This window comes from Lygodium microphyllum, chromosome 24, assembly GCF_053477565.2.
Source record: "Lygodium microphyllum isolate KBCC chromosome 24, Lygodium_microphyllum_v1.1.10, whole genome shotgun sequence".
Taxonomy (NCBI): domain Eukaryota; kingdom Viridiplantae; phylum Streptophyta; class Polypodiopsida; order Schizaeales; family Lygodiaceae; genus Lygodium; species Lygodium microphyllum.
In genome coordinates, this window is record NC_141158.1 from 69229853 (window position 1) to 69252697 (window position 22845).

Here is a 22845-nt window from a genome sequence, read left to right on the forward strand (position 1 = left end):
ATGTTGTGAAAAATACTATGTCTACCAACTTCCAGTAGGTTGCTAATTCAACAAACATAAGATTGTCAGTGCACCAAGCATCCCACGCATTTTGCTGTTGAGCATCCACGAACAAATTCCAACTCTTTTCCTTCTTGTTTTCGTAAACCTCCACATACCACGACTCCTATAGCTTCTTCTCGATCTCCCACTTGATGATGTCTGGAAACTTCTCAAGGAATACCAAATCTTCCATGGATGGTCATTCTCTCTACTTTTGCTCTTCCCAAAAAATTTGCCACCAAGATGCAAGTTTCTGTTGCTTCAACAGGAAGAGGAAACAATCCACCGCATAGAGCTTGCATCATGATGGTAATATATTTCCGCCAATGTGGGATGAAATTCTCGTGGAAAGTGGCTTTGATAATGAGAATCTCCAACTCTTCAGTGGAAGAAGGAACTTTGCAAACATCCATTGAATTCGTTTCGTCTTGGCAATGCCATTTCTTTCATTTTCGGCCTCTTTTGATACTTATTGATAGCAAGTTTCCCCGGCTGCGCACAAAAAACATGGAGCCCCAAGAGAGATACCAAGGAAAAAAGGATTCTAATACAAGAAAATCTATCTTATAATATCAACAAGCTTTTATTTCATTCTTTTGATGACCAAAACAAAGAAAACAACAATTCTTCACGCAGCATCATAGTAGATACCTCCCATGGATTTGATAAAATCAACCATAATCTTCAACATCTTCATAGAATCCATTAATAGAAGAACAAAGAACATAAAATAACACACCATTTTTTAATGGAAATAAATCACATAGTATTCATCTTCAACGTCTTCATAGTTTTCTCTCTCAATCTCTCATATATAGATGCATTGTTTTGATAGAATTGACTCTCTCTCTCTCTCTCTCTCTCTCTCTCTCTCTCTCTCTCTCTCTCTCTCTCTCTCTCTCTCTCTCAATCAATCAATAATACATCATCTTCTTGCTACAATACTCAATAATGACACTTAATAATCTCTCTTAGCTCATGGATACACCTCCCAAGAGGTGTGGGAGGTATGAAAGGGCACCAGAGCCACTACAAAACCTATCAGAACATCACAGAGCTTCATATTTCTACTTAAAATCATCATGAACTTCCAAAACATAATCAATATCATCCAAAACACTCTCAAACACTTCCATTAACAACCATACATCACTCTAAATCCATAAAAAATCAACCATTCAGACCTAAAAAATAACAAAAATCAGTCCAAAAAATCAGTCTTTTTTCACTCTCAACATATCCCCACACTTAGAAAGGAAGCATCCTCGTGACCTAAGGAAAAGAAGAATGTAAGTTCAGTAAAGAGCTCAATTCGATCTTCTTTAGTGTCTTCAATAATCACCCACACCATGACCCCAACTTATCACCTATATCTAAGAAAGAATACTACTAAAGGAAAACTTTGTTATTCATTAACACATTTGATAAACAATAGAAAGTCATAATAAATTTATAAAGGATATAAAAGGTTCTTTAGCTTTGCATTGTAGGCTTGCCATCCACCATCACCATCAGTGTCAATAGTAAAAAAGAGAGCTCTCGAACACAACCATCTGAATGGCACCTCCAAAACATATCTCACTAAGAAGCATATAAGATACATTTAGGGTTATCAATGAAGATGATCCCTCTTGAAAGCTTGATGATTATGAAAGCGATCTAGGGATAAAGACTCATCTACAAAATATTTTGGAGGATTATGAAAGAATTGAAGGCAGTACATTAATTCTAGCAAAACAAGGTATCTGCTAGGTAAAAAAAGGGCATGAAAATATAGGACATAGGAATGTTGAGAATCAATGTTCACATTGACATTCATAAAAAGCTTTGGAATGGCCTTTTGATCATTATGGGAATGCCTATGCATATATGCTAAGTACCAAGAAAAATGGGTTGTCAATCTCACTGAAGGATCTAGAGATTGTGAATATTGTTGAGAAAAATAGAGGTATTTTTGGTATGCTTGACTAGGAGTTTTCCAGTCCCATGGAATTAATGGCCAATCAATCTGTGGTTCTGTGAGAGAATCAGTTGAGCTCCATCCTCTTCTTCTCGGAATCTGCTGATCAAATCCTTTGTACTGTTGAGTGTTGAAATGACCTATTTTTTGGCTGATTTTTGTTGTTTTTGAGAGCTGAATGGTTGATTTTATGAGATGATTGATTGGTTTGGAAGTGGTTTGAGAGTGTTTTGGATAGGTTGTAATGGTTTTATTAAGCTCATGATGTTTATTAGTAGAGATGTGAAGTTCTGTTGATGTTCTGATACGTTCTGTTTGGTCCTGATAGTTTCTGTTGAGCTTCTATTTTGTTCTGTTTTCTCTCTGTATGGAAGGATGGAGTATTTATTGATAGGGTTTGAGATTGTTTAAAAGCTTATTGAGTGATTTTTGATGGTTTGGAATGGTTTTGGTATGAGTTATGTGGTTTTGATGCTTTCTGTTGACCTTTTGTAACTCTCTGTTGAGCTTCTGTGAGCTTCTATAGACCTTCTGTATGCCTCTGTATGTGTTCTGTTGGATGAGAGTGTAGCTTGGGAAAGTTTTCTAGCTTTGGAAAGAGGTGAATACAAGTGCAAAAGAGCTAAAGGAAGTCAAAGAAGTAGCTGTTGAAGACTCAAGTAAAGACTGGAGTAAAGTGACAGTGGTGAGCTATGAAGAGTCACTGTAGTGGCTCTGGTGCCTCTTTGCATTTGACATACCTTTTGGGAGGTGCATCCACGACCTAAGAATGATTATTGAGGGTTATCATGAGAGCATTCTAGTGAGGATATGATGTACTATTGATGGAGAGAGAGAGAGAGAGAGTCAGAGATAGTCAAATCTATCGAAACAGTGTAACTATATATGAGAGATTGAGAGAGAGAACTATGAAGATGGATAATATGTTATTGATTTCCATTCAAATATGGTGTATTCCTTTGTGTTCTTTGTTCTATTGATGGATTTTGTGAAGATGTTGAAGAATATGGTTGATTCTATCAAATCCGTGGGAGATATCTACTATGATGCTGTGTGAAGAATTGTTGTTTTCTTTGTTTTGATGATCAAAGGAATGAAATAGAAGCTTGTTGATGTTACAAGATAGATTTTCTTGCAAGAGAATTCCCTTTTCCTTGGTGTTCCTCTTGGGTCTCCATGTACTCACTAACCAACTGAGGGGGTTGAGAAATAGAAGTGGCAGGAGATGGAAGAGGAATGAGTAAAAGAGGATGAAGAGATGGGTAGGCAAAATCATAAAATGAGGAATAAGCTAAAGAAGGAGTGGCTAAAAATTTAAACGAATCAGTTAGGAAAGGTATCAATTGATAATAAGCAGGAAAAGTAGAAGGTATATGGATAGATGGAGAAGGACATGGCGGAGAAGGGGAAAAGACTTGATCTTCAATTGAAGAACAATAGGTAAATATTGGAATTTGAGGAAAACCCTGAGGTTGGAAAAGGAGAGGTAAGATAGCTGCTGAGTTGGATTGATAAAGGGAAAAATAAGTATCATAGCGATGGGCCATTTGTTGATAATACAATAAGCTAGGAACAGAGGGACCTAAAACAAATCGTTGATGGTAGGCATCAAAGAAGGATGAATCAAATGGATGGTTCTTGGAAAGATAAGCTAGGAGATCCACCCTCAGTTGGTTAGTGCTCTGCACATGTGTAGAGGTTGTATTCTGTCATTGGTTTAGGACTATAGAATCAATCATTGAATATCATAAAGTGTCAAGGCAAGTAGCCACTTTAGAAGAATAGCACTGGAACATTTCATCTATCCTCAACTCCAAATGGTTGACATACAAGGCAGCTTGTAAGACCACATCCCCCACATACCAAGCCAGATCTACATCATCTGAAATTAATAGATCACCTCGTAGATACATATAAGAGAGCAACATGGTATTTGTTGTCACAGAATCTTCAAAGACCATATTGACAACTTTTGTTAGCAAATCAGAAGACCAATCCCCACTTCAACCATCCTCTATAAGAGGGAGATCCATCGTTGAGAGCTTAATATAGAAGGTCAACTTCTGCAACTGATAGTGGACAAAAAAGGAATGGTCATGAGGAACATACTCCTGAAATTGCTCAAATGGTCTTAAACTCTTGAACTTCTTTGGACATTTTCTCTTTCTCTTTCGAAACTCTAGTGACCTCTGATTGAGCTTCTACTAAAACTGAGTTTTTAAAGAAGATATTTCTTCTCTCTGGGTCTCAATCATTTGTGTTTGCTGCTTCATCTGCTTAAACAGATTGGCAAGAGTTTCTTTAGCAGAGGCTAACTCTGTGGTTGCCTTATGCATCTGGTCTTTGGATTGCATCAATACTTCATAGAAAGAAGCATATAACTGTTGAACACAAGCTCACTAAGAGTTCAATAGAACTCTAGATGTCGTTACAAATGAAAGGAATGTCATCCCCTGACATTAAAATGTTTAGCGAAGGAACTGATATTTCCAAGGAACCCTCTTGACGTGCCCTGAATAAGTTGTTGCATGTGAGGTAGGCAAGGAGGTCACTTCCAGAGGTGGTAGGAACTGGCACTGAAGTAATGACTGGTGGAATTTTCTCTGCTATACGCTTCAAGTGCTTCCACTGAATGACCAATGGAGGAGGGGAATCAATATCCTCTATATCAATGGGTTTTGAATCTTCTAAAGGTGGAGGGGGAAGAACTTGATCAGATGGAGGAGGAGGTAGCACACCCTTCTTAAGGCCTGAATATGTCAAGAAAGCATATAAATATGAACCATATGTTATATTGGTAACATTCCCTCGAGTCACTTTGACAAAATGCTGGTCCATCTTCGTAAGAAGGTAAGTACTCTAGTCAATGGTAACCCCTTTTAAAACCATCAGAAGCTGTGAAGAGCTCCTTGGACAAATAGTGAGATGGTGTCTTGGCAAGCATGACCCTATCTTGGAGAAATTGGCAAACTAGCTTCCAGAGAGGATCAGTGATCATTGAGAAAGACACTCCTGAAGTGTTAATCACCTTCTTGACATCAAGGACCTCTTTAGTCTACTTTTGCAACAGCTTGAGAGAATCTCCTCATTTGAGAATAACTATCTGGCTGTAACAAAGGGTTCTCCTTTGTAGGGAAGAGGCAAAGCCTTCCCTAACCCTCTAGGTGTCAGGACCATGAAAATACCATGCACCAAGCCCGATTTCTTACTGTATGACGCAAGAAACTCATCACATAGGGCTAGATCATCTGGAATCAGAGGGAGTGAAGCATCCACGAAAGATGCAAGACCAACTTTCGTAATAGGCTCAAAAGTCAGTTTGGAAGAATAATCCCTACTGATCAATGGGACATACTGAATAGGAGGAGGGGCTTGAGGCGCCACTCAGATGGAACATATACACCCCACAAACACAGACAATCACAGTGAATGCCTACAAAACAACAAAATAGTCATAACAAAGAAATCGATCAAAATAAGCACATAGGCGTAACTAACCAACTGATGGCCCCAAACAACCCACATCCTAGAAAAAATTCGGCATGATCCCTACACATATGCGACCGAAAGCTTCATACTATGCAACAAGCAGGCACCCAAGATCTCATATCAGGCAAAAAAGAAAACTACAAACCGCACCCGTAATTGTATTACACAATCAAACCATAATATCTTAAAAACCTAATTAGGACATAACCAAGATTTTGATAAACAATGTCAGCTTAAAGGGTTGTACGTGCCCATCCCACGAAGCGTATTTATTAAAAGGGAAAAAAAGTGCAGTGAGGGGAATGATTTTAATGACGGGTTCGTTTTAATAAATTATTAACAATGCTTGAAATTTTATTAGGTTGTAAACCTTAATAAGAAAACGACGGTTCATTTTTAAGTTATTAGTTATAATTTATTAATGTGAAACGGTGCTTTTAACGAAGCTCGAACTTCGATATCTAGACTCAGGTCTCTAAATGCATATTCGTTGATTAAAAATTTAATGTGTCTGAAGCGCTCTTCTTTTTGAGCGTGTGCATTTTAGTGACGGCTGGTTCATTTTTATTTAAATTAAAGCGACGTCGAGTTGATTTTAAGTTATTAGAAAAATGTATGTTTAGCGCAAGCGCGCATGAAAAAGTGGGTGAATAAATTTTATTTTAATAATTAATTGTGGTTAAGGGATGAAAAAAATAAATAAATCATGAAAGATAGATAGCTAGTAGGGGTGTGTATGTAAGAGATTGAGGGTGCACGGAGTAGTCCCAAATGCAAGGAATCCAACAAAAAAGTAAAAACCACTCACTGGAAAAAATAAAACACCTTATTATCTTTAAAAAATAAATAAATATCAAGGCAATGTTAGTGGGATCACATTTGGTTTAGTTAATGTGGATTAGTGTTTGGGTGATATTATTATTATTATTATTATTAATTATAATTTAGGTATTTTTTTGTTAGTTTGTATTTTTTTAAATGTTTGATTTATTTTTAACCATCTGGCTTCAACAATGGGTCTGTCTTTTTTTTGTAATTTGGTAGCATATTTTTGGAATTTAAAATGATTTTTTAATGAATTTAGGTTAAAAGTTTATCATTTGGGCCTGAAAATAATAGGGTGATCGTGTAACAAGGCTTTTTTAGCTTATAAAATATTCCAAAAGCAGTAAAACGTATTGATAGAATTTTGGGTGAATTTTTTGAATTTAATTTTAATTTTTAAGGGATTTTTAATGATTTTTTCTCAATTTTTAGTGAATTTTAAAAATGATTTTAAATATTGTTAATTTTTTTGCAATTGATTCTCTATATTATAATCAACAAGATAAACCAAAAAATTACCCAATTTAGCAAGGAAATTTTTAGTAATTTTTTAAAATTAAATTTTTATGAAATTTTTAATGTTTTAAAGTGTTTTTATGTATTTTTCACAGGTTTGTAGAAAATCAAAGGAGATACCCGAGCTTTGTGTGAACAGCTGCGTGTGCTCATGGACGGCACGCACCACCGCACGGATAAGATCAAACGCACGTCCTCATGGGTGAACACTTGTTGGTAGCTCACATACGCACAGGCACACCTCGAGGCCCGCGCGAACACATGCACACACGGGACCACCGGGCAGCAAGGGGGCCTACGTGTGGAGGGTTTTGGTAGATTTTTTTTGTCTTGTAAGAAATGGGGGTGGCTGCAATGTGGCTGCGGGTGGGGGTGGTGGAAAAGGGGGCTATGAGGGGGGTAATTGGGAAGGGGTGGGAAAGGGGGCTTGGGTAGCGGTAACTGGGAAGGGGTGGGAAAGGGGTAATTGGGAAGGGGTGGGAAAGGGGGCTTGGGTAGAGGTAACTGGGGTTGGGGGGGTGGGTTAGGTTAGAGTAACTGGGGTTAGGGGCGTGGGTTAGGTGAGAGTAACTAGGGTAGGGGGATGGGTTAGGTTAGATTAATTGGGGTTAGGGGTGGGTTAGGTTAGATTAACTGGGGTAGGGGGTGGGTTAGGTGAGAGTAATTGGGGTTAGGGGGTGGGTTAGGTGAGAGTAACTTGGGTTAGGGGGGTGGCTTAGGTTAGATTAACTGGGGTTAGGGGGTGGGTTAGGTGAGAGTAACTGGGGTTAGGGGGTGGGTTAGGTTAGAGTAACTGGGGTTAGGGGGTGGGTTAGGTTAGGTTTGGGGGGAGGAATGGGGAGGAGGAGGAGGGAAGGGAGGTGGAGAAGATGGGAGGGTAGAGGAGGGAAGGGAGGGTGGCGGAATGGGAGGATGAGGAGGGGAAGGAGGCAGGCTGCGCAGGAGAAGGGGTGGAGAGGAGGGAGGCAGAGATGGTGGGAGGCTCGTCAGAGGGCAAGGGAGGAGGCGTGGAGGCGCTGCGGGGAGAGATGGAGAGGGGGATGGCGCGCAGGAGGAGATGAGGGCGTGGAGGGAGGGAAGGAGGGCCGTGCGGGCGACAAGTAAGAAGGCAGCTTTTTTTTTTTTGTTTAGCGTGATGTTCTTTTTTTTTAATTGTTTCCTTTTGGGTTGGGTTGTTATTGGTTCTTTTTTTGTTTTTTTGGGGTTTTCGTTTTGTTTGCTTCTTTAGTTTGTCGTGTTGGTTTTTTTTTTGGATTTCCTTACATGCTACGATTTTATTGGTTCTTGTTTTGTTTTTTCTTTGTGTCTGTTTTTGTTTTTTTCTTGTTTTTGGTTTTTTTCCATTTTCGTTGTCTTTTTTGGTTTTTTTCTTGTTTTTTAGTTTTTTTCCCTTTTTTTAAATACCTTTTTTGGTTTTTTTCTTGTTTGGTTTTTATTTTCTTCTTTGTTTGTTTTGTTCCTTTTTTGTTTTTTCGTCTTTTTTTGTTTTTGGTTGTTGGTTTTTTTTTGTTGTTTTGTTTTGTTTTATTTATTATTTTTACTTTTTTGGAAAATACATTAAAAGGTGAACACACCCTCGTCTCGTGCGCATGTGCGGGGTGGGAGTAAAAAAAATTGCATCGGCGGATCAGACAGGGCGAGGATAGTGACACGCAAGGCGCAGAGGCCACAAGGGGGTCCCGAGGCGCTTAAAACCAAAACATACGCGTTCACGCACGACACGAGAGATGCAGCCACACATCAAGAGAAAGAAAAATAAATAAAACCCAAACCGTACACCGGATCGGAAGACTGTAAAAAGAAAAAATGTGCCGGGAGACGAGGGGAAGGTGACAGAAAAATGCGACATGGGTGCTAGGGTGAAAGCATGGTGTTCACATGGGAAAAACACGAAAAACGGCTCCCAAAATACATATGGGGATTAATATGGAAAAATTCGCTCACTCGAATGCAGGGCGAAAAGAAGGCAAAATGTGCCAAATAATGTGCCCGATAAACCTATCACGTCAACACATGGTTTTGACCGAGAGAGGACGCGTTCACATGGAAAAATCCAAAAAACGATCTTGAAAATGGGCTCAAAGATGAATACAGAAAGAATCAATGGCGAAATGAAGGGCAGTAAAAAGAGAAAATGTCCACGAGAAGGGGATGCACATGGCTGTCACATAAAACTCACTTTTGGTGGAGTGAGAAGGGGTTCACATGTGAGCAACACAAAAAATGGAACAGAAAATATATTGAAAAATTAATAACGAAAAATGCGGCAGTCGAATAGGGTGGAGAAAAAAGGAAAAATGTAGGGAAAGGCTAGTGGGACATGGTAGTCAAATGAAACTGGAATTCCGATGAAAATAGGGCATGTTCACATGGAAAAATGTTAAAAGTATGTATGAAAAATGATACAAAAATACACAAAAATTAATATCGGATGAACCATACATCGAAAGGACAGGGAGCAAAAAGAAAAAATGTCAAGGGAAAGATGGAGGACAGGGCGGTCACGTCTGATTGTTGTTCGGAAGCAATAAAGGTGCGTTCACATGAAAAACCGTCCAATTTACGGGAAATGCTTCAAAAATTAATAACTCAAGAACCGTTGGTCCGAATAGGGGTTGGTAAAAAGGAAAAATGGTCAGGACAAAGGGATGAATAGGGATCTAAGGAGTGATGGGGCTCTCGGTGAACATAGGATGCATTCTCATGGAAAAACATCACAATAAGGGATAAAGGAAAAAAAATAAGGAACATCCCTAAGAGTGGATTGAACATGGATGAGTAGGTGGGAAAAGGACCTCATTAGAGTAAAATCAGGTTAGGGCATACATGCAGGATTAAAGTGAGGCATATGCAGAGGGGTATGCATCATAGACATGCAGGGACTTGTCCCCACAGTTAAAACCTTAACGAACAAGGTTAAGACTTGGCCCGTTTCACGTACGGTCGAAGGAAACGTCACTACTACAGAAGGATTGGAGTTGGCTGCAGGAGGTACCACGGCTCGCTCCAATGTTCAGCCAACATGGAAGGGACCATGCAGCAGCACCCAGGGAGGTAGCTGGTTGATGAAGCCCGTTGGGGTAGGTGTTGTTGATGAAGGATAGTCACTCAACTCACGGGCACTCAAATGGAATGAGAGAACAGTCGCTCACCCCATGACGCACATCGCTCAATGAATAAGCATGAAATCCCATAACTCACAGCCAGTGTAGAATTGAACAAGGGGAAACTAATTTGGAGGGAGTATGCTAGTGTGCGCAATTGATGGTGCATTCATGCGTTCCACCCATTTAGCATAGGTACAAGAAGAAAGGACAGGGAGCCTTGTAGTGCAGTGCACAGAACAGAGTGGCGTGTCCTGTGACGATAGCAAAGACCCATCCCGTGGGTGCATAGGGAAACAGAAACGTACCTGACACCAATTGTCGTAATATCCTTCAAGCCTCACCTCTCAATAATTGATTGAAGAAACACCAGTCACACACTCAGCCCACCCTCTATCTCACTCTCTGTTGAAAGATCCAGGAGGGCAACCCATTCCTGAAACCCATTGATGTAATCCTCACTGTCACTTGTGTAGAGGTTGTATGCCTTGTGCACATTTGATGGTGCAACTGTGCATCCCGCCCTGTGGCAGCATACAATGCAAGAAGGAAGGCCAGGGAGCCTTATGGTGCAGTGCACAAGAACAGATCGTGCATTGTGCATTGAGAGGCCCATCTTATGTGTGCAACACTCAAGTCACACATCTCACCTCTCATTTGATTTGAAGGGACAGACTGGTCATTCAGCCCATCCTCTGTCTCACGCTCTGTTGAAAGATACAGAGGGCAACCCATACTCACGACCCCATCCTGTTAGGATGAAAGCTCGTATCACTCAAGCGGTTGGTGAAGAAGATCGTGCCGGCTGTTGTTGTCATCAGGATATTGAAGATGAGGCGTACCCAAGGAGATAGCCAACAAGTCTGGTACTTCAATGATTTGTAAGAAAGGTCGTCTGTTAAGAAGGGCAGATGGACTGATATTGGAGAGACAGTGCACTAAGGGAGGTGGCTTCAAATTACTCACTGGAAAAAGTCTACTAGTGAGTTAGCTATCCTGAACTGCGGGGTGTTACCACCTTTTCCATAGTCAGCTTTCCGCCCAAGGGTATTTCCACATTTTCTTGGAACGAGGCATGTTATGATAGGGAATTTCTTCATTTTCTCCCATAACAGTTTGTTTGTTTTGTTTTAAAAAAAAATATATTTTTCTCTTTTTTTTCTTTCATTAATAAAGAGAATGGTAGAAATACCATGCGTCAAGACCAACCTCGCCACCGTTGCTGAATCAGATGAGAAGAGAACAAGGTAGGGTTGAGAGGTATCTGTGAGGGGCTAGCAGAAAGAGACCGCCTCATGAGGAGAATCATAAGGGCTATCAGAAGCACGAAGAGAATGACAGTGCGATGCCCAAAAGGGAGAGGGTAGGTCGACTGTGATTGTCAAGATCCCCAAGGAGGGAAGTACTTCTTCAGACAATAGCTATTGATCAGAAAAGGATCATCAGAGGCATCAACGGTCTGCACCTGAATAGAGCCATTAGGATCGATAGCAAGTACCTTGTACGGGCCCATCCACCATTGTTGAAGCTTGCCAGAAAACTTGCCAAATATTGAATCATAAGCTAGGACAAGATCACCTTCTTTGAACTCCTTATGCTTGATGAAATTGTCATGATAGGCCTTGCATTGCGCTTGAGTGGTTTCCATACACTGTAGGGCCATCGCCGAATCTCATCCAAACATTCCAAGTGTAGGAGGCGTTGTTGCAGTGACTCATCATCTCCCAAGCGTTCTTTAATTGCCACTCGCAAAGAGGGCAATTCCAGTTCAACAGGGAAGACGACTTCTGTACCGTACACTAGCTGGAAAGGGCGAGACAACTGCCTTATGGGAGGTTCTGTATACCCAAAGGGCCTCTGTAAGTCGATCATCCAAGTCACGATGATGTGCGGCAATCGTTCTTGTCAGGATCGAGCAAAAGATGCAATTGGTGACTTCAACTTGGTCGTTGGCTCTGGGGTAGTAAGGAGTGGACTTGCGATGGCGGATCTTATACAGCTCTGTCAGCTCCTTCATGATTTTGTTAAGTAAATGAGTACCTCTGTCACTTACCAGCTTGAGGGGACTACCAAAATGGGTGATAATATTTTTTTACATGAATAGAGCTACGTTGTTACTATAATCCCGCTTCAGAGCTTTAGCTTCACACCACTTTGTGTCATAATCCGTATATACTAAGATGTATCTGTGCTACTTCTGTTCTGTGGGTGGATCAATGGGACCCACAAAATCAATCCCCCCACTTCTCGAACAACTTTAGGAGAAGAATAGGTTGCAGTGGCATGGCACTTGTTTTGGTGGGTTTCCCTATTCGCTGACAAGCATCACATCTCTTGCAGTAGTCATGTGCATCCTTGTGGAGGATCGTCGGCCACTAGTATCCTGCCAACAGAGCCTTCCTGGCTGTCGCTTCTTCTGCAAAGTGTCCACCACATGGTTCCTCATGGCATGCTTTCAATACTATGCTGATTTCATCTCCTGCAACACATCTTCTCAACACTTCATCTTTGACTCTCTTGTATAGTGCATTGCCTAGCAAAGTGTAGGGGGCTGATTCTAACATAAGCTTCTTCTTCCCATGGCTTGAGATGCCATGAGAATACTGTTGAGTTGCCAGGAGGTTGGCTATGTCTGCATACCAAGGAGTAACTGTTTCAACTAGAAACAAGGAAGCATCAGGAAGGTCTGGATCATCCTATTCCTCTCTTGCAATTTGAGGAATCCATGATAGATGAACGGCTAGGACATGTGAACGGCCAAGCTTAGTGACCACTTCAAAATTGAACTCCTAGAATAGGAGCAACCATCTCATCAGTCGCCCTTTGACATCTGCTTTGTTCATCAAGAAGGATAGGACTTCATGATCTACGTAGAACTTGAAATGCGTTGACAATAGATAGTGTCGAAACTTCTCTAGTGCAAACACCATTGCCAAGCACTCAAGCTCTGTCACTATGTAGTTCTGCTCCCTATCAGTGACCTTTCGACTTGCATAATATATTGGTTGATCTAATTTAGAGGGGCCCTTTTGACATAGGACAGCACCTAGCCCTTTAACTGATGTATTTGTGTGCACATGAAACTCCTTCGTCCAATTAGGAGGCTGCAAGATAGGTGCTTGGATAAGGCACAGTTTTAGGGTATTAAAGGCTCCTTCGTAATCATCAATCCAAAGGAAATCCGCATCTTTCCTTAGGAGCTTGTGCATAGGGGCTGCCTTGGTTGCAAAATATGCAATAAATCTTCTATAGTAGCCCATATGACCAAGAAATCCTCGCAATTGCTTGAGGTTTATTGGTGCTGCCAAGGCGGCAATCTTCTCAATCTTTGCCGAGTCTATTGCAATCCCTTGTGTAGAGACAATATGGCCCAAAAGAACACCTGATGAAATGCCAAAGACACATTTGTTGGGGTTGAGAGAAATCCCATACTCTCGGCATCTGTCAAAACATTGCTGTATGTGTCCCCAATGCTCTCGTATTAAGCTATAGATACAAAAATCATCAAGATACACCTCAATGAAATCATGCAGATGATTCTTGAAGGCAGCCATCATTACTCGTTGGAAGGTGGCAGGAGCATTATAGAGCCCAAATGGCATCACTCTATGGGCATAGGTCCCCCATTCTATAGTGAAGGTTATTTTGGATTGGTCCTCCTCTGTGATTTGGACTTGGTTACATCCATTGAATCCATCCAAGAGGGAATACAACTCATGGCCTACCACTGTTTCCAACAGTTGATCTATAAAAGGGTTAGGGAAATGATCCTTCTTCGTCTTCAAGTTGAGCTTTCGAAAGTCCACACATATTTGAAGTTTCCTGCTCTTCTTGGGTACTACCACAATGGGCGAAACCCATTCACTGCTAGCCACGGGATAAATGAACTTTGCTTCAAGGAGCTTTAATAATTTGGCCTTCACCAGAGCAAAATAATTAGGATTCATACGACTTTATCTTTGCCTTACAGGTTTGGCATCAGGCTCTAGGTCAATGTGATGTTGGCATACTGTGGGATCAATCCCCTTTAGGTCTTTATATGACCAAGCAAACACGTCTATGTTCTTCTTTAGTTGATCTCGCACGACCACTAGTTCTTCTTCTGGAAGATTGAGACCCACTTTTAGGTGACGTTTGGTACTGTCAGTATCCAGAAAAGTCACTTGCCTTTCACCTTCCACTTCGCGGATGAATGACCCACAGATTGCTTCTGGGTATAGGTCTGAATCCTTCAAGGGAGTAGTGTCATTGTCTGATGTTCCACTAGAACCAGTGTCCTCCCTCTGAACAAATGACTCATTTGTCTGTTGAGATTGCATGAAGGGTATCAAAGCTTTATTTGCTTCTGTGTGAGTGGTGATTTCTTCTAGACTTAGAGATCCATCTTCAGAGGATGCGTCCAAGAATGTCACATTGCATAGACCTTCTATAAGCCGTGGCTTTGATGGCTCTGGCTTCTATTGACAAGGGGCATCATCATCATCTTTTCTCCAGAATGACTGGTCAGGGCGATAGGAGCCACTGGTGAACTTAATTTTTATACCTTTGATCCATTTCTTATGCAGACTTTGCATACTTTGTGGTCCCGGTCAACCCAAATGGAACCGTTTGAAAGGTGAGAAGGATCGAAGCTTGCACACGAGAGCTATGGCGGGAGAGGGAGAGCAAGAAAGAGATAGACAAGAAATGGGAACTCCAATAGTCACAATGTGTGACCGGGCCTTCCTTTATTCAAATTTCCACTAAAAGAATAAAGAATAAAGTGACGGTGACGGGTGCCTGTCACCTGTAGTGTGCAGTGGCGGTGACTGTCAGTGTAGTAATACACGGGTAGCTAGGTGGAGGCGCCTTTACCCCAACAACCTCCTACTTAAAGGCAAATATGTCCTAGTGAGGAGTGAAAAGAAAAAGAAAAAGATAGTACAACATGTACACATGTACAACAGGATGAGGAAAGATGTCATCTCATCCCACGCCCATCAACCTCCTGAGGAAGGCAAAGCACTGTGTAGAGAGGCTTTTCGTGAGCAGATCTGCAGGATTCTGGTCAGTCGAGATCTTGACAAGATCAACAGACTTGTCCTCAACAACCCCACGTATGAAGTGATACCTCACCTCAATGTGTTTCATCTTCGCATGGAAGACCAGATTCTTGGCTAACTGAATAGCACTCATAGAATCCGAATGCAGTGTAGGGATAGCATCAATACCAAGGTCAGCAACCAAACAGCCCAACCAAATGGCCTCCTTGCAAGCCTCAATGGCTGCAACATACTCGGCCTCTGTAGTAGAAAGGGCCATGCATTTCTGCACCCTGGACATCCAAGAAACAGCACCTCCAGCATATGTGAATACATAGGCGGAAGTGGACTTCCTACTATCTGCATGTCTTGCATAATCACAGGTAGTGTACCCCATGATTCCTGTATCCTGGCTGCCATAGCATATGCACATGTCTGCAGTACCCTTTAGGTACCTCATGATACCCTTGACGGCATCCCAATGCTTCTTGCCATGTGTAACCATATAGCATGCCACAACACCAACTGCAAAGGCAATATCTGGACGAGTGGCTACCATGGCATACATAAGACTGCCCACTGCAGATGCCATGGTAGCCTGTGATACCATCTCAGCCCTCTACTCATCTGTCTGTGGACAATCAGCCTGTGATACCTTCACATAAGAAGGCAATGGACAGCCAATAGGCTTTATGTCCTATATGCGGAAGCGCTCAAGGACTTTATGAATGCACTTCCTTTGTGACAAGTAAAGGAGTCCTTGATGCCTGTCGCGTCTAATGCGCATACCAAGTATGTGAGCGGCCTGTCCCAGATCTTTCATCTCAAAGCTCTTCTTGAGTTGAGCCTTAAGAGCATCTAGCTCATCATGAGCTTTCCCTGCTATCGGCATATCATTCACATAGAGGACCAAAATCAATAAAGAACCATCACGAGCTTTCTTCGTGTAAAGACATGGATCCATAGCACTCCTGTTGTAGCCCTATGATTGCATAAAGGCATAAAACTTATGATACCACTCCCTAGGTGCCTGTTTCAAGACATAAATACTTTTCTTCAATTTGCACACTAGGTGCTCCCTCCCAGGTTCTGCAAAGCCCTTAGGCTGCTCCATATAAATTTCATCATACAAGTCCCCATGTAAGAAAGCCATCTTGACATCCATCTGGTATAAATCCAAGTCAAGCTGAGCAACCAAAGCCAAGACTAAGTGCAGGGTGGTCATCTTAACCATAGGAGAAAAGACCTCATCAAAGTCCACACCATGCTCCTGCTTAAAATCCTTTGCTACCAATCTAGCCTTGTATACCGGCTTGGGGTGTCCAGGGGTACTTTTCAGCTTGTACACCCACTTGCATGGCAAAGCCTTCTTGCCCGTAGGCAAGGAAACCAAATCCCAAGTGTCATTCTTATGCAAGAAGTCTATCTTAGAGTGCATAGCCCTCTCCCAGGAGTGATTGTCACCCATGTGTATAGCCTCATCATAAGTGAAAGGCTCTCCTGCATCTGTAACCAAGACATAATGCATCAAGGGCTGAAATCTATCAAGTGGACGTCTGTCTCTAGTAGACCATCTCACGGCAGGCTCTACTGCTGCCTGCCCAACTGCCTGTCCAACACCCTAACCATGAGCATCTACTGCAGCTGTAGGCTGTCCAATTGGCTATGCAAGAGCTCTCAGCTTCTCCTGAAATATGACCATGCGGATCTCAACAACTCTCTCAGGTTGCCTATGCATCTTGTCTTCATGGAAGACTACATCATGACTACGGATGACTTTTCGCACCTACAGATCCTAGAGACGGTAACCCATCTCGCCTGCATCCCCATAACCAAAGAAAATGCATCTAACACTCTTAGGATCCAGCTTACTTCTCTTGTCCCTAGGCACATGGCAAAATGCCTCACATCCAAAGACACGGAGATGCGTATAAGAGGGAGGTTTTCTAGTCCATACCTCCTCAGCAACTTGAAAATCCAGACCACTAGAAGGTGATCTATTTATGATACGCACAGCTATACTAACTGACTCAACCCAAAAGCTCTGTGATAGGCATGCCTGGCTAAGCATACTACGTACACGCTCCTGGATGGTTCTATTCATCCGCTCAGCCAAACCATTCTGGGGGGGGTGTAGGGGGCGGTCAACTGACGCTTAATACCCCTCTCATCACATAACTACTCAAAAGCACGTGAGACATACTCACCCCCATTATCTTTCCTTAGGCATTTTAGTCTATATCCAGGCTGGTTCTCAACCAATGCAAGCCATCTCTGAAACACATCCAAGACATCAGATTTCAGCTTAATGGGATAAGCCCAAACTTTTCATGAAAAATCATCTATGAAAGTAACAAAATACTTGGCACCACCCATAGATTGAGAAGCCATGGGCCCACAAACATCCGAATGTACCAATGCCAAGGGCTCACTCATGCGTGGCCTACCAGACTTCTTATGCATAGACCTAGTCTGCCTGCCATAAAGACAATGCTCACATGAATCAAAACATGCATAATCAAGGGGCGGTAAGTATTGCAAACCAGAAAGCATTTTCATTCCCTTCAAAGACATATGGCCCAAATGGGCATGCCAAAGAGATGTTGAGATATCGAGATCCACTCGTGATATGCCAGGGTGACTGTTGTGCATTTTTGCAGATGCAGTTGGTACACCGCCCATGAATTTTAGCGAGATGATAGCTATCCTTATCTACTCTAGTTCGTGGCTCAGTTAGTATGCCACCTTAGTTAGTTGAGTTTGGTTTGAGACCCATATATAGGGTTCTTCTATTTCTATGTACTTGAGTTCTTTCTGGCTTACACAGCTAAGAAGAGAAAAACTGTTTTTCAGCCTCCACCTTTGTGTGTATTCCCCCATTGTGCAAGAAAGAAAGCTACAAGTGAGACTCCTTCCTTCTCTCCCACAATCTTGACATGGTATCAGAGCCTTGTTCGTGGTAAGGAGCTCAAGAAAGCAAACCAAGTTTGCGGTGTTCTGGTAAGAGGACCAGTTTTGCTTTCATTTTTCTGTCTTGGGAGCAAGTCTCTGCAGGTAGCACAGCCGGAAAGTGCAAGAGTGCATTGTCTCAGATTGAGACGCCCTTCGCGGTGTAGCAAGAGGACAGTATATGCTGCGGGAAAAGGCTTTAGTCCCTGGTTGCTCTGTTTTTTTGATTTGAGGCCATTTCGGGGCCTGTTTTGGAGACAGAAGTTTTCTGCATGCACTCAGGAAAAGGCCCTGTTTTATGCTGTGCGACCACTGTTCTACAGGTCGGTGAAAATTTACTGTAGAAATTGCATCGTATGCTTGTGTGCAAAGACATTGGGAGTTACAGAATCATCCTTGTTGCCTGTTGATGCAAAATCATCACTAGGAAGTGACTGTGTGGTCAAATACCACTTTCGTCAGTTTTGCAGATTTGCCCTTGTGAGGCTGAAGCTGTGTTCTTTGCAGTGACAGAATTTTTTGCAGTGTTCTGTAATGGCGTCTGATTCTCTTTCACAAATTGTCACTGAAAAGCTTGACAAGAACAAGCTACAAGCATGGAAGTTCAGAATGATGAATTTCCTTATGGGAAAAGGATATTGGGAATTCGTTGCAGGAAATGAAGAAGAACTAGTTCTTCCTAATGTTCCCAATCAACAGCAAATGCAGGCATTTAAAGCATGGCATGAGAGAGCCAGGAAAGTTATGTACTGGCTATCTATCAGCATTTCAGACTCTATGATTGTGCATATTCAAGATGCAAGTATGCCAAAGGAGGCATGGGATACTTTGTCAAAAATGTATAGCACAAATACGCAAGCCAGGAAAATGCAGCTCAAGCAAGAGTTGCACAATATGCAAAGAGAAAATATGAGCATCAATGACTACCACATGAAGGTGAAGAAGATTGCAGATGCACTTGCTTCCATTGGGTCGCCAGTGGAAGATGATGATTTAGTTTCTGTGACCTTGAATGGTCTAGGAAAGGATTATGCATAGTTCCGAACATCCATTTCCGTCCGTGAAAGATTTCCTGATTTTGAGGAGTTGATTGCTCTTCTAATTTCTAAGGAGCAGAGAAATGGTGGTGCATCTTCTTCAGGAGGAACTTCAAAAGAAGCTGTCTTCTACTCAAATGCTGGAAGAGGTAGAGGTAGAGGTAGAGGAGGCCGATCTGGAGGCCGTGGTAGAAATCAGAATATGCAGCAAACTCAAGAAAACCAGTCCTATGGAGGAGGACGTGGTAACTCTAGAGGCAGGGGGAGCCAAAGAGGTCGTGGTGGATGGCAAAGAGGCCAAAATGCAAACAATAATGTTGAATGCTACTACTGTGATAAAATGGGTCATATGGCTAAAGACTGCTATAAAAAGTAGAATGACATCATGAATGGAAAATTGCAACAAGGGAATTATGCATCTTCTAGTAGACAGGGTGATGACAGAAATGAGCATTTGTTTATGGTGCAAGACATGAACAATTCTATGACAAGTGTAGAAGAAAGCAATGATGTATGGTATGTTGACTCAGGTGCATCAAACCACATGACAAGTCATGCAGAATGGATGGAGGATGCAAGGAAAATGGAAAAACCAGGATTTGCGGAGACTGGTGATGATATTGCACATCCTATTGTGCAGATTGGAAAAATTCCTTTGTCTATGCAGAATGAGAAAAAGAAATACATGTCCGATGTATTTCATGTCCCGAATATCACCAAGAATCTGGTTTCTGTTGGTCAAATGGTTGAGCAGGGCTTGCAGGTCAGATTTAATCCTCATGGATGTTTATTGAGGATATGAAAAATAAAGGTCGCTTGATAGCAAAAGGAAAGAAGAAGGGCAGAGTGTTTACGTTGGATGCAGACATGCCTGAATTGAGTGCAGCAATGTTTGCACATGGGACTGGTGTAGTTGCAGATATTGATATCTGGTATAAACGCATTGGTCATTTTAATGTACAGCGACTTAAATCAATGCAGGCCCAAAATATTGTTGCAGGATTGCCTAAATTCAAGGTTGCAGAAATGCATAAGGTATGTGAAGCCTATCAATTTGGAAAACAGGCAAGGAAACCATTTCCTAGACATGTTCAAGAGAGTAAAAAGCCATTGGAATTAATCCACTCTGATGTGTGGACTACTAAAGCTACATCTCTTGGAGGCTGTCATTATTTTGTCACTTTTATTGATGACTATAGCAAAAAAGTTTGGGTGTATTTTATGAAAAAGAAAAGTGAAGTTTTTGGGCATTTCAAAACTCTTAAAGCTATGGTTGAAAAAGAAACAGGCCTGCAAATAAAATGCCTAAGGTCAGATGGAGGGGGAGAGTACCTCTCAAATGAGCTTGCAAGGTTCCTGCCAGGAGCATGGCATAAAGCAGCAATATTCATGTAGTCATACCCCACAACAAAATGGAATTGCAAAAAGGAAAAACAGGCATATTGGAGAGGTATCTCATGCCATGCTCAACGAAAAAGACTTGCCAGATTTTTACTGGGCTGAAGCAGTTGCTACAGCAGCCTACATAATGAACACGACTCCCACGACATCAATACATGGGATGACTCCAAAGGAGAGGTATACTGGTAGGAAACTAGATATTTCTCATTTGAAAATTTTTTGTTGCATTGCCTACGTTCATGTGCCAGATAAGTTGAGATCCAAGTTGGATCCAAAAGCTGAGAAGTGCATCTTTATTGGTTACTCTCTGCAGGCACAAAGGGTATAGATGCTATAACCCTTCTACTCGTAAGTTTACAGTGAGCAGAGATGTTGCTTTTTATGAGATGAGTAGCTGGTATAAACCAGTAAATGTGATTGATGATGTAGATGCACAAAATGGTAATGCTGCACAGAATTCACAGCAGCAGTCACAAAATATTAGTGGACCTGGAGCATCCTCTAGCAGTGGTTCACATTCTTCGCCATGGACAGGCAGATTGAGATCAGGAGAATCTTCTCAAAGCAATGCAGATAGTGGTATTCAGGTATCACGAAAAGGAAAAGAGAAGGTAGATCAACCCATGTTTGATGTGAATGCAGGTCACTCTTATGTGGATGGTGAATCCACTGGCTCAGAACACATCATTGATGATGAGTTGGGTATTCCTTCTATTGTTACACCTGGAGTAAGGAAGACCAGGGATGTTTTGAGAGCATCTGGGAGTGAACCTACTTTGCGCAGGTCTACTAGAGCTAGGTATCCTGTGGATAGGCTGAAATATGATGGATTTACAGCCATTCACTATGCCTATATGGTCAAAGTGATATAGGAACCAGAACCCACTTCTTTTGAGCAAGCCATGGGAAAAGAAAAATGGGATAAAGCTATGGATGAAGAAATGGATGCCTTGGAAGCAAATGCTACATGGGAATTGGTACCTTTGTCTAAAGGTAAGAATGCAATTGGCTGTAAGTGGGTTTATAAGGTGAAGCACAATGCAGATGGTTCTGTGAACAGATACAAGGCAAGATTAGTAGTCAAGGGGTATGCACAAACATATGGCATTGATTATGAAGAAACATTCAGTCCGGTTGCAAGGATGGCAACCGTAAGAGCAGTCATTGCTATGGCTGCATCAAAGGAATGGTCTTTACATCAGATGGATGTAAAGAATGCCTTCTTGCATGGTGATTTGTAAGAAGAGGTATATATGGAGCAGCCACCAGGTTATGTGCATGCTGTTCATCCTGAGTTTGTTTGCAGGTTGAAGAAAGCCTTGTATGGCTTGAAGCAAGCACCTAGAGCATGGTCTGATAAGATAGGACAGTATCTTGTCACTATTGGCTTTCAGATTTCCAAGGCAAATTTCTCACTTTATGTGAGAAAAACAGAGAAAGGTATTATGCTACTTGTCATTTATGTTGATGATTTGATTATGACAGGTGACAGTGATGAAGATATCCTTCATGTGAAAATGCTATTGAAGCAGAAGTTTGAGATGAAGGATTTGGAAGAGCTGCGTTATTTCTTGGGCATTGAGGTGATTAGATCACCAAGTGGAATACGGCTCTTGCAGAGGCAGTATGGATTGGACATGCTGTCCAAATATGGGATGACAGGCTGTAAGCCTATTTTAGTTCCTTTGGAGCAAAATGTGAAGCTGAGCGCAGATGCAGGTGAGCTTCTGGAAGACCCTACTATGTACAGACGCATAGTAGAAAGTTTGATATATATGACTATTACCAGGCGAGATTTGAGCTATGCTGTTGGATTGGTAAGTCAATTTATGCAGGTTCCAAGGAAACCGCATTTGGATGTGGCTAGACGCATACTCAGGTATGTGAAGTTCACATTGCAGTATGGACTACTTTATGAGACTGGGGTTCAGATACAGTTGCATGGATACACTGATGCTGATTGGGCTGGTAGTATTTCTGATAGACGATCTACCAGTGGATTTGTGTTCTCTTTTGGGAGTGCTACAGTCACTTGGAGCAGCACGAAACAGCCTACAATTGCCTTGTCGAGCACAGAGGCTAAGTACAGGGGCGTAACAATGGCTGCATGTGAGGTAGCTTGGTTGCATAAGCTACTTTATGATATGCATCACCCTACAGATGGGCCAGTTGTCATTTATTGTGACAAGATGAGTAGTATACACTTGGCAAATAACCCATTCTATCATGCTAGAACAAAACATATTGAGGTGCATTATCACTATGTGCGGGAGAGGGTTTTACTAGGTCTTATTGATCTAGTTTAAGTCAGCACAGAGGTTCAGGTAGTTGACATATTTACGAAGGCATTGGGCGCAGAGAAGCTGCGCAAGTTCAGAGACCTACTTGGTGTGCAGGAATTGGGATTGAGCTCGAGGGAGAGTGTTGAGATATCGAGATCCACTCGTGATATGCCAGGGTGACCGTTGTGCATTTTTGCAGATGCGGTTGGTACACCGCCC